General features: G+C 42.2%; 1 protein-coding gene across 2 annotated transcripts in view; it reads left to right on the forward strand.

The window, feature by feature from the left end:
* Nucleotides 1-2,152: 2,152 nt before the first annotated feature.
* TMIGD3 (transmembrane and immunoglobulin domain containing 3) overlaps nucleotides 2,153-11,845 on the forward strand; it is a 56,749-nt gene continuing 47,056 nt past the window's right edge. For both annotated transcript variants that reach the window (NM_001243436.2, NM_001302771.1), the window contains exon 1: nucleotides 2,153-2,197. The gene's annotated coding sequence lies outside the window, so the exon portion shown is untranslated. The remainder of the gene's footprint in view (nucleotides 2,198-11,845) is intronic.

Below are 11,845 nucleotides of genomic sequence, written 5' to 3' on the forward strand. Positions count from 1 at the left end.
ATTGCAACCGGCACTAACTGGTCTTTCTCCTTCCTCTCTTCCGCTCTTCAATTCATCCTTTACAGGATAGCCAGAGAGACCTTGTCAATGATTCGAGTAAATCATATAACTCTCATGCTTGAATTCCTCAGTAGCTCCCTATTATACTCAAGATAAAGCGCAGATTCCGTGGCGTGAGATACAGAGCCCTCAGGACCTGGCTGCTGTTTGCCTTTCCCTCCTGTCCCCCTGTCTCTCACTGGCCTTTCAGGGCTCATCACATTGAGTCACTTGTGGTTCCTCGAAGGTGTCGAGCTCTCTCCACCACCTGGGCTCTGGCTCCCTCTGGCTAGAGGCTTCCCTCCTACTTTGCCCCAACTCATCTCCTCCGCTTTCAGCTTAATGTTAGCCACAGACATATTACATGAGACACATGTTTATTTAATTATACATTTTCCAGTAACCATGTTTTTTGTTGTTGTTGTTTTTTCTTTTAAGGGTCACACTGGAGGCAAATGGAAGTTCCCAGGCTAGGGGTTGAATCAGAGCTATAGCTGCTGGGCTATACCACAGCCACAGCAACGCTGGATCCAAGCCATGTCTGTGACCTAAACCACAGCTCACGGCAATGCCGGATCCTTAACCCACTGAGCGAGGCCAGGGATCGAACCCAAGTCCTCATAGATACTAGTTGGATTTGTTTCCCGTGAACCATGATGGGAACTCCCTAGCAGCCATGTTTTTAAAAGTAAAGAGCACATGAGCACCACAGCACAATACTAATATTTTATGTGATGCAATGGCAAAGATGGAATTCAGTCCTACTGAAACAATGAAAGTGGTGTTAAATGGGAAAATATGGGAAAATATTTCACACTGCTTCTGCTTTTAATTTTTTTTTATTTTAAGGCTGCACCTGTGGCATATGGAAGTTCCTAGGCTAGGGATGGAACTGGAGCTACAGCTGCCAGCCTACACCACAACCACAGCTACACCAGATCAGAGCTGCACCTGCGACCTACACCACAGCTCAGGGCCACTCTGGATCCTTAAACCACTGAGCGAGACCAGGGATCGAATTCAAGTCCTCATGGATGCTAGTCGGGCTGATTACCGCAGAGCCACAATAGGAACTCCAGCTTTTAAATTTAAATTCGCAAAAATTACAAGCTCAGTTCTTCAGTCATACCAGTCACACTGCAAGTGCTGAATAACCCCATGTAGCTGGTGGCTGTCGTAGTGGACATCACAGGTCCAGACAGCCCTTTCTTTGACATGCCCAGTCTGCACTGGATGCCTTCCCATGTGTTCCTACAGGATGTTGTGCTTAACCCCATCACACTGCTTATCACACTGTGATATATTTGCCTGCTTACTTGCCTCTGTTTTTCACTAGACTCTGACCTTCTTGATAGTTAGGACGCCGTCTTACAAAATCTTTGTATTTTCAGCACCCTGCAACTCTGGCTAAAAGAGCTGCTCAGGAGTTCCCTCCATGAAGCAATGGGAACAGCGGTGTCTCTGCAGCGCCAGGATGTAGGTTTGATCCGTGGCTGGCACAGTGCTTAAAAGAATCTGATGTTGCTGCACCTGCAGCGTAGGTCAAAACTGAGGCTCAGATCTGATCCCCGGCCAGGGAACTCCTGGTGCCACGGGGAAGCCAAAAATAAAATAAAATAAAACAAAACAAAACAAAATAAATAGCTGCTCAGTTTGTTTGAATGAGGGTGAATGCCGGGATAGTGAAAATATTCTCTGGGCCTTCAAGGCACTACAAACTCTGGTCCCTGACTGGTTCTTATACTTCTGCCACCCTCCTCTCGTTCCCTCTGTGGCAGCCACACGGGCTCCGTTCCACTCCTTGAAAGCCCTACGTAGGCACTAACTTCGGGGTCTCAGTACAGTGTCCTCTGGGCCTGGAGAGCCCTTCCCCCGAGAGTCTGCCGACTTCACTTGCTCCGTCTCCACATTTAGGTACCTCGTCTAAGCTGCCTCCTTCTGCCAGTCATTTCCCAACCCCTTAACTTTATTTCTCATCATTCATGACTAAGTCCAGGCCTCTGCCCCCAGAATAGGGGACTCCTGATGCTCTAAAGGCAGAGGGGTTGGAGGAATGGAATATGTCTGTTGGAAGCTTCCATGGCAGTTGGTGAGCGAGGCTGCCAGTTGGACTGATGGCAGGGACTCCAGCAGGTTGCTTGGAACAGAAGAGGATCAGGTAGGAAAGATCCTGGGAAAAGCTCTCAGACCAATGGGGGGCTGCCCGAGTCCTGAACGGCCCTGGAGCAGAGCAGGAAATGAAGAGCCGGAGGCAAAGATCTCTGTCTGAGCCTCCCTGACTCGGTGACCCCTGCTTTGTCCTCACCTGTAAAATAGAGATAACTTGTATTTCATAGCGTTGTGGTGAAGATGGCATGACATGATGTATATGAGAGGGCTCTGTAAATAGTGAAGCATCTAAGAAATACAAGTTTTAACACTGTAGGCATTTCCCCATGAGTTTTCCTGTCTGTCCATCCTACACACTCGATCACTGAGTTTTCTGATTGTATATAACTCAGGGCTCTTGTAAACTTTCATCTCAATTGTAAAACTCAGCCCTTTCCTCTTGAATGTCCCTCAGGGTTCAGAAAAAAACAAATATCAATCTGGCTTGGAGAACCACCATCATTTGTCACCGAAGGAGCTATATTTTGGCATCTCATCAAACACTGTTTTCACAGATTGCATTTGTGAGTTTCTTGTATCCCCAGATAGGCTATCAGCTGCTTGACTTCAGAATCATTTACTCCTGGGTTTAAATCTTGGCTTTGCTGCTTACTTTGCTGGTTAGGACTTTGGGTAGGGTTGCTCCATCTCTGAAAGCACAATATTGACATCATCCACAATATTGACATCATAATACCGTCATTTTTAAAGTGTGGTTGTGAGCATTGAAAGAGATAAGGCATCTCAAATTCTTGACCAAGTACCTAGCACATAGTAAGAGCCTAACCAATACCTTCTGAACAATAGTTGCCAGCACAATACTCAGCACATAGTAGTGCTGGGTTTTCCCAAAAAACACAATTGAGAACTAGAAGGGAAGCAAAGAAAGCAAACACTAATTCAAGGCCAGTTTTAGTTTGAATCTTCCAGCTTCTCAATAGAAACTGAAAGAGTTATGGCTTCCTGACCCAGGCAGAGACTTAAAAAGTAATATGAAAGCAATTTAATATTTTTTTAGATTGACAACTGATAAATCTGACCTGAAATATGGCAATGAGTTTGGATAGAGGAAGGGGTTACTGGCAATATTAGTCCTGGGCTGTGGATTGGACGGCTGCGGGATATAGGTATGAGACAGCAAATTTTCAGGGATATTCTCCAATTTCAAGTCATCTCCCCCATTTTCATTCCATGCATCCTGATTATTGTTCAGAAATTTTGATGTTTCAGAATTTTTGATGTGTTTATTGTATATCACTGAAAGTGATCAGCATTATGTTTGGTTGGTTGGTTTTTTGTTTAATTTTTCCACCCACTCAACAGTCTTAAAACTACTGAGCTCTAGGTTTTAGGGATCAAAGACAAAGAACATAACCCCATGTTCCGGTGCAGGAGACAGACACATAACCAACTGTATTAAAGTGCTGTACCAAATTACCTGAGGTACATTTTCCACCTATTTCTGTAATTTAAAATTATAAAAATTATATGCTTTTTCTTTTTTTTTTGGCCATGACTATGGCAGTGGAAGTTTCAGGGCCAGGGATCAAATCTGCCCCACAGCAGTAACCAGATCCACAGCAGTGACAATGCCGGGTCCACCAGGGAAATCCAAAGTATACATTTTAGGTAGAATTATTTTTCATCTCAGCTTTTGAAAAGATACTGTACTTCCCTATTCTGGCTTCTATTGTGATGTTGAGAAATCAGTTTCAATTCAAATATCATTCCTCTATAGATGATATCTTTTCAGTTTCAGAGGTCTTTTTTTTTTTTTTTTGTCTTTTTGCTATTTCTTGGGCCGCTCTCACGGCATATGGAGGTTCCCAGGCTAGGGGTCGAATCGGAGCTGTAGCCACCGGCCTACGCCAGAGCCACAGCAACGCGGGATCCGAGCCGCGTCTGCAACCTACACCACAGCTCACGGCAACGCCGGATCGTTAACCCACCGAGCAAGGGCAGGGACCGAACCCGCAACCTCATGGTTCCTAGTCGGATTCGTTAACCACTGTGCCATGACGGGAACTCCTCAGAGGTCTTAGCATGTTCTCTCTCTCCCTTTTTTTTCTTTTTTGGCTGCCCCACAGCATATGGAGTTCCCAGGCTAGGGATCAGATCGGAGCTGCAATTGCCACCTATGCTGCAACTGTGGCAGGGTGGATCCTTTAACCCTCTGTGCCAGCCATACATATTTATTTAATATTCTGTAACCATTAATACTTTTTTTTGTCTTTTTAGGGCTGCACTCACAGCCTATGGAAATTCCCAGGCCAGGAGTCGAATAGGAGCTATAGCTGCCAGCCTACGCCACAGCCACAGCAAGGCCGGATCCAAGTCTTGTTTGCGAGTCTACACTACAGCTCAAATCATATACCTAGTAAAGAATTAATATCTACATCACAGCTCATGGCAATGCCAGATATTTTAAGCCACTGATCGAGGCCAGGAATCAAATCCTCATCCTCATGGATACTAGTCGGGTTCATTACTACTGAGCCATGATAGGAACTCCACCTGTCATTAATATTTATACTTAAAGTCTTGGCTGGCTCTTTTTTCTTTGCCTGTTTCTGCTGTCTTTCACTCAGGAAATTTTGTATACTCGTGTATGTTGTGATTTTTGATTGTGAGCTCACATTCTTTGAAACTTTGTGGGAACTCTGAGAGACCTGAGTGGAGAGAATTTGTGTTTGCTTTTATCAGAGGCTAGGATATTACCAAACTGAGATCACTTTGAACTAAATTTTTGACTTGGGTTTTTTTTTTTTTTTTTTTTTGGAACATGAGGAAACCTGAATTCAAACCCCAAATTTATTTACGATCTCAAATGTGCTTAAAAATGTACAAAGCTAACTTTTGACCCTGTACCAAATGCCTTGACTGATATATTGTTTTTTACTATGTTCCTTTTGTAATAGGGGTGGGGCTGGTGGCTGTTAGCTGGAGCCCAGTAGTGCGAGACCTTAGTTCAGGGCAGTTAGAGGTCCTGCTCCCCCAACTCAAAGAATGTCCTGGGAAGCAGATCTTGGCTTTCTCCCAGAGCCATCCAGGCCCTCTGGCCTCCAGCTGGAGGTGACCTCAGGGGATGGAGCCCAGGGACAGGCTGTGTCTTGCAGAGCTCCAGAGGCCTCACTGCAGCCACCCACTGGCCGGGCCCAGGCCCTACTTCTGCAACCTAACGGCAGTGGCTATCTCCCTGGTCACAGTCGCATTCGCTCTGTGTAAGGATGAGAACTGGCTGAGTTCTCGGGTGGCTTGCATCCTCAATGATAAGAGCAGGGTCTGGGGACATGGCCCAGAGGGTGCCACTAGCTGAGACCTGTCTCTTCAGCCAGGTCTGGGCACTGGCGGGAGGACCCAGACTAGGTCTGGATGAATACTCCTGGGCAGGGTGACCAGCCCACACCTTGGCCCCCTCTTTGTAACCTAGACCTTGGGGGGTAAAAGCTGCTGCTTGAAACCTTGAAGAAGTAAGAGGAGGGGTAGTGATGTCACTTTACTAATAGGATTTGTTAAGTGTTAAAAGCCAAGAGGAGGCATGGAGACAGAATTTTAATGCCTCCTCTTCCTTTTCTTATATATTATACCTTTAGATTAAAAAGTTGCTTAGTAGAATGACATCTGTTTTGATGGAGATTTACAGAACCTTGTGTCCAGACTGTGACCTCACCTATGTGGACAGCTGTAAGAACAAAGGATTTGACACCAAGAAGTCGGCAACAAATAACCATGCCCCTCCCGCACCCTTCCTATAAAAGGGCTTTGCTGAAATCCTTTGAGGAGTTCAGGCTTTAAAGGCATGAGCCCCTGTCTCCTTGTATGGCCCTGTAACAAAACTTACCCTGCTCCCAACTTGGATGTTTTAGAATTGTGTGGCCTCTGTGTGCATTGGGCACGTGGACTTGTGTTCAGTAACACTTGGAGGAGTATTTATTTGTGTGTCTCTTTTAACTGTTTACTTTGCATCTAGTCCTTTGTAAATCTTGGACAAATGTTTAGGTCTCGTATTAACCCTGGAACTTATGTGGACTTGAGACTTATTGTGCTGCCTCCAAGTGGCCATTAAAACAAATGCTCTAGATGCCTGTGGCTCAGCAAAGGCTCTAGAAGGGCTACCAGCTTCAGCATTCACCCACCTTTTCAGATTTGTGATGTGGTTTCATCTTTGACCTTTGAATGCATCTTTCATTTGCTTGTCAAACAGAAGATGTTTGTTACATTTTATCTGGTGGTTTTGAGAGATTTATAGCAGAACAGTTTCTCAAGTATGAAATCCTTCTTAGGACTACACACCTCCATAGGTTTGCACAGCCCATTCTGTGGTGGGGTTTTTGTTGTTGTTGTTGTTGTTGTTTCTTTTCACCTTTTTAAGGGCTGCACCCGAAGCATATGGAGATTCCCAGGCTAGGGGTCTAATCGGAGCTGTAGCCACCGGCCTACGCCACAGCCACAGCAATGCAGGGTCCGAGCCGTGTATGTGACCTACACCACAGCTCATGGCAATGCCAGATCCTTAACCCACTGAGCAAGACCAGGGATCGAACCGAAAACCTCATCATTCCTAGTCGGATTCATTAACCACTGAGCTACAACGGGAACTCCTCTGTGGTGTTTTAAACTTGATCTTTGGTGTATATTTTCTTATGTTTTTATTATCTTTGGTATGTGGTGGGGTTTTTTTGTTTGTTTGGTTGGTTGGGTTTGTTTTTGTTTTTGTTTTTGTTTTTAGGGCCGCACTGGCAGCATATGGAGGTTCCCAGGCTAGGGGTTGAATAGGAGCTATAGCCCCCGGCCTACACCAGAACCACAGCAACGTGGGACCTGAGCTGTGTCTGAGACCTACACCACAGCTCCTCAACACCAGATCCTTAACCCACAGAGCAAGGCCAGGGATTGAACCCGGGTCCTTATGGATGCTAGTTGGGTTTGTTAACCACTGAGCCATGACAGGAACTCCATATGGTGTATTATTTTAATTCCTACTGCAGGTCTGTGGGATAGGTATTATTATTATCGTCATTCCCATTTTAAAGATGAAGAAACAGAGACATAGAAAAGTTAACATGCCCAAAATCACACAGCCGATAAGCGGTGGCTTCAGTGCACGTGTACTTAACCACTCCCATCAATCATATTCAGTTTCTTTGTGCTCAGCACTCTTCCTGTTGACAATCAGGATGAGGAGGCAACGCATCCCCAACAATGAAAAGACAGCATAAGCTAATATACACTCAAATTCTATGTTATGGGTACAGGTTCTTAAGCACAATGCATGTTTATAGAAAGGGTAATCAAAGGGGAAGTTTCCTGCTAGGTTTTGGACTTGAAATAGGCCTTGAGAAGTGGATTTGAATCCACTAAGTAGGAGAAAAAGGATCAAAGAAGAAATTTCAGAAGGGAGGAGGGTGATATGCACCCAATGTCAGAAGGAGAAACAAGCATGATAATATATGTTTGAAAACCTTGGCCCATGAAGCAGAATAACTTCTTAAAGAAGAAATGGGCAGTTCAGTTAGATAGGTATGAGGCATCTGCAAGTCAGATAAAGAAATTTAGGTGCAATAGGAAGACCTTCGGTTTAAGGAAGATGAATTCCTAATAGCATACTAGATGGAAGTTTTCAAAAACCATGATAGATCTGAATTTTACTCTTCTTGCAAGCGAAATAGCCTGTTGCATGGATGCTGGCAGAAGACACAAGGCTCCTGAGTCAGAGAAAAAAACCATTATTCTTGGCACGGCAAGCAGTGTGCGTTTCATTTCCACAACCACTCTCCTTGCTCCTGGAGTCCCACAGAAATTATGCACAGTGACTGCTCTATATGCCAAGGGTTTGTATCATAGCAGAGGAACCTCAAGCCTAAGGAACCCAAATCTTTTATAATGGGCTACAAGAACACCCGCCTGATTTTTGCCTGAAGGGAGACATTACCTTCATGATACTGGGGAACAAACAAACCCGTTCTCTGTTCCAGGGAGAGACAGTCCAAAAGTAAAGTCATCTGTGCCTCTGTTTGCAAGATGGGAAGCAACATAAGAAACCCATGAAAAATTGTTTCCCAATGGAAGGAATCTGAAAAATAGCAATCCAGAGTATGAAGTGTCTGTGACATTTTATGTACACTCCATGAGAGCAGGGATTTTACCTGTTGCAATGGACTAAATATTCGTGTCCCTGCCAAATTCATATGTTGATACGGCAATTCCCATTGTCACGATATTTAGAGGAAGGGCCCTTGGGAGGTAATTAGGTCATGAGCATAGAGCCCTTATAAGAAAAGACAATGGAAAAATCATCTCTCTCTCTCTGCCTCTCCCTCCCTCCCTCTTTCCCTCCCCACACCCTCCACCCCACCCTGGGCCATGTGACGATATAGCAAAAAGGAGGCCATCTGAAAACCAAGAAGAAAGCCTTTAACAGACACCAAATCTGCACACACCTCGATCTTAAGCTTCCCAGCCTCCAGAACTATCCAGAAGGAAATGTTTATAATTTAAGCCACCCAATCTATGGTATTTTGTTATAGCAACCCAGGCCAAGACTCCTATTGTCAGCCTACAGATAAGTGTATAACAGGTTGTCAATAAATATTTGCTGAATGCATTTAGTGTGTAACACTTTTTTAGTGTTTATTACATGCCAGGCTTAGCACTAATCACTTGACAAGTGTTAGCTCATTTAATTCTTATAACCATAGGTACTTTTATTAACCTGTTTTACAGATGGTAAACTTGAGGTATAGAAAGTTTTAACTTACTCTAGGTCATACATGTATGCAGTGGTAGAGCTGGGATTCAAACACCAACATGTAATTTTAGAATCTGTGCTTTTAGTTAGTGTGATAAACTGCCTTTCAATGCCTGCCTGGTAGTGGTGGTGATTGGGATAAACAGATAAAAGAGAGTTATAAATGAGCAGTAGTCTGGCTTTAGTGATTTTTTGGACATAGGGGATGAATGAAAGGGACGAATTTTGATCTTAGTGACAAGGATGGAGTGGGATATTTCAAAAGTCCACCTCTCCATAAAAGCAGCTAAAAATCTAGCAAAAACTGTCAGAATAAGTTTTTTCTGAACTTTGGAAACCAACCAGATGCCTAACAGCAATTGAGGGATCACATATTCCAGAAAAACAAAAAACAAAAAACAACCCTGGATTTTGGTAAGAACAACAAGGTTTGTTGCATTTTACCTTGGTCTTGTCCCATCTCCAGCTCCCCGACTTAGGCGGCTGCCTTGAAAATAACAGCCTACATTGTAGAACCAGTACTAGAGGGAGCAGAATAAATGTCACTTGCAAATATTTGTCTTTGGTTGATCTATCTGGTTACCTCCTAGAAAAAGACCAGCTCAAAAGCCATGTTTTATCCCATTTAATGTAGAACTTGACCAATTTTAGAGCCGCTACCTGGGGTCACTTATTAAAAACAATTAGAAGCAAACATTTTAGTCTTGGCTGCTAAGGCAATGGATGACAGTTGGAGTAAAAAAAAAAAAAAGATTAGTCTTCAAATGCTGGGAAATGAGATGCTTTCAGGGAATAAGGACTTTGAAAAATTATAGCATATTTCTGGAGATCTACAAGACCCAGGGCTGTTCACATGCTCAAGAAAGACCAGAGAAGTTCCTAAGCTCTGACCTCTAGTTGGCCTGAACAAGCAGGAAGTGAAGGCCAAGGCAGAGTTGTAAACTGTCAGCTGAGTGTTAAAGACATGCCTCAATAAACACATAGAATTTCTCTGTGAAGAGTGGGAGGGGTTGTTGTTGTCGTTGTTGTTGTTTCAGGTGTTTAAGGAAATCTCTGTACAATCATTAGCTGTCCACTAAGTTAAAAATGCAGAAATTTCAATGGTTGCACATGAGGAAGAATACAGCCTTTACAAAATTAGTTAAGAGAAGTCAATATACAGAAAACGGCTACACCAATCAGCAACAATAAAGCCTATGGAGTGAGTAGAATCTGATTTCAGAGTCGTCAAATTGTAATGTCCCAAATGTCCAATTTTCAATTAAAAAATATGTTATGTACTAAAACAAGAAATTATGGCCCACTCACAGGAAGAAAAAAAGCAATCAATGGAAAGAAAGTACTCCTGAAGAAGCCTAAGTATTAGACTTTCTAGAGAAAGACTTAACATTAGCCATTTTAATATGTTCAAAGAACTAAAGGAAACCATACATAAAGCACTAAAGTAGACCATGAAAAACAACACTTCATCAAATACAGACTATCAATAAGGAGGTAGAAATTATACAAATAAGCCAAATAGAAATTCTGGAGTTGAAGAGTATGATAACTTAAATGAAAAAGTCACTGGAGTGGCTCATCAACAGGTCTGAAGAAGCAGAAGAAAGAATAAGCAACTTGAAGAAAAGTGAACTGAAATTATACAATGTGAAGAATAGAAAGAATGAAGAAAAATTGAAGAGCCTAGGAAACTTGTGTGACACCATTAAGGGAACTAACATGCATAATGGGAGTTCCAGAAAGAAAGGAGAGAAAAGGGCAGAAAAAAAAAATTCATGAGGAAATGATGTCCAAAAATTTTCCAGATTTTCTGAAAAATATGAATGTATACCTCCACAGAGCTCAACAAACTCCAAGAAGGATAAACTCAAAGAAATCCACACCAGGATATATTGTAATCAAACTGTTGAAAGCTCAAGAAGAAGCAAGATTCTTGAAAGCAATGAAAAGCAATTTATCACATATAGTTAACGTCTCATCAGAAACTAGAGAGGCCAGAAGATGGTGGGGAGATATATTCATGTGCTGAGGAAAAGAAACGTCAACCAAAAATTCTAATATTCAGCAAAAATATCCTTCAGAAATGAAAGAGAAATTAAGATATTCTCAGGTAAACAAAAACGGAGAGACTTTGTTTTAAGCAAACCTGCTCTACAAGAGATGCTGAAGGGGCTCCTTTAGGCTACAATAAAAGGATACTAGACAGTAAGTTAAATCCATTGGTGATGGTAACTACATAGATGAGTATAAAGGACAGTATAATGGATTTTTGTTTGTAACTCCTCTTTTTTTTTTCTGTCTGATTTAAAGGACCCCTAAAACAATAATTAGAAATCTAGGTTGATGGGCAAGCATTGTATAAAAGGTGTAATCTGTGACAATTACAGAGTTAGGGGAGGGAGAAACTGAGCTACATAGGAGAAAAACTCTGTCTACTATTGAAATTAAGTTGGTGTTAATCTGCACTAGACTGTTATAAATTGAGATGTTATAATTTTCAAGGAAACCACTAAGAATATAACTGAAAAAATATAGAAAAAGAAATGATACAGTATTAAAATAGTACCCTAGAAAGTGTCTATTTAATATAAAAGAATGTAGTAATGGAGGAATTGAGGAAAGTACAGATAGAAGACATATAAATAATAAGAAAATGGTGGAAGTAAGTCCTTCCCATTAGAAATTACATTAAATGTAATTAATGAATGAATGGATTAAACTCTAATTCAAAAAAAGACATTGGTAGAATGGACTTCAAATAGAATATGATCCAAGTATATCTACAAAGGAGTCACTTTAGATTTTAAAACACAAATAGGTTGAAAAAAAGAATGGGAAAAGATATTCCAGCTAAACAGTAATTGAAGGAGAGCTGGAGTAGCTATTCTAATACCAGACAAATATATAAGA

Source organism: Sus scrofa, chromosome 4 (genome assembly GCF_054392235.1).
Source record: "Sus scrofa isolate SSC_HxYL_T2T_F1_AM1 chromosome 4, Sscrofa_HxYL_maternal_Yorkshire_Landrace_v2.0, whole genome shotgun sequence".
Lineage (NCBI taxonomy): Eukaryota > Metazoa > Chordata > Mammalia > Artiodactyla > Suidae > Sus > Sus scrofa.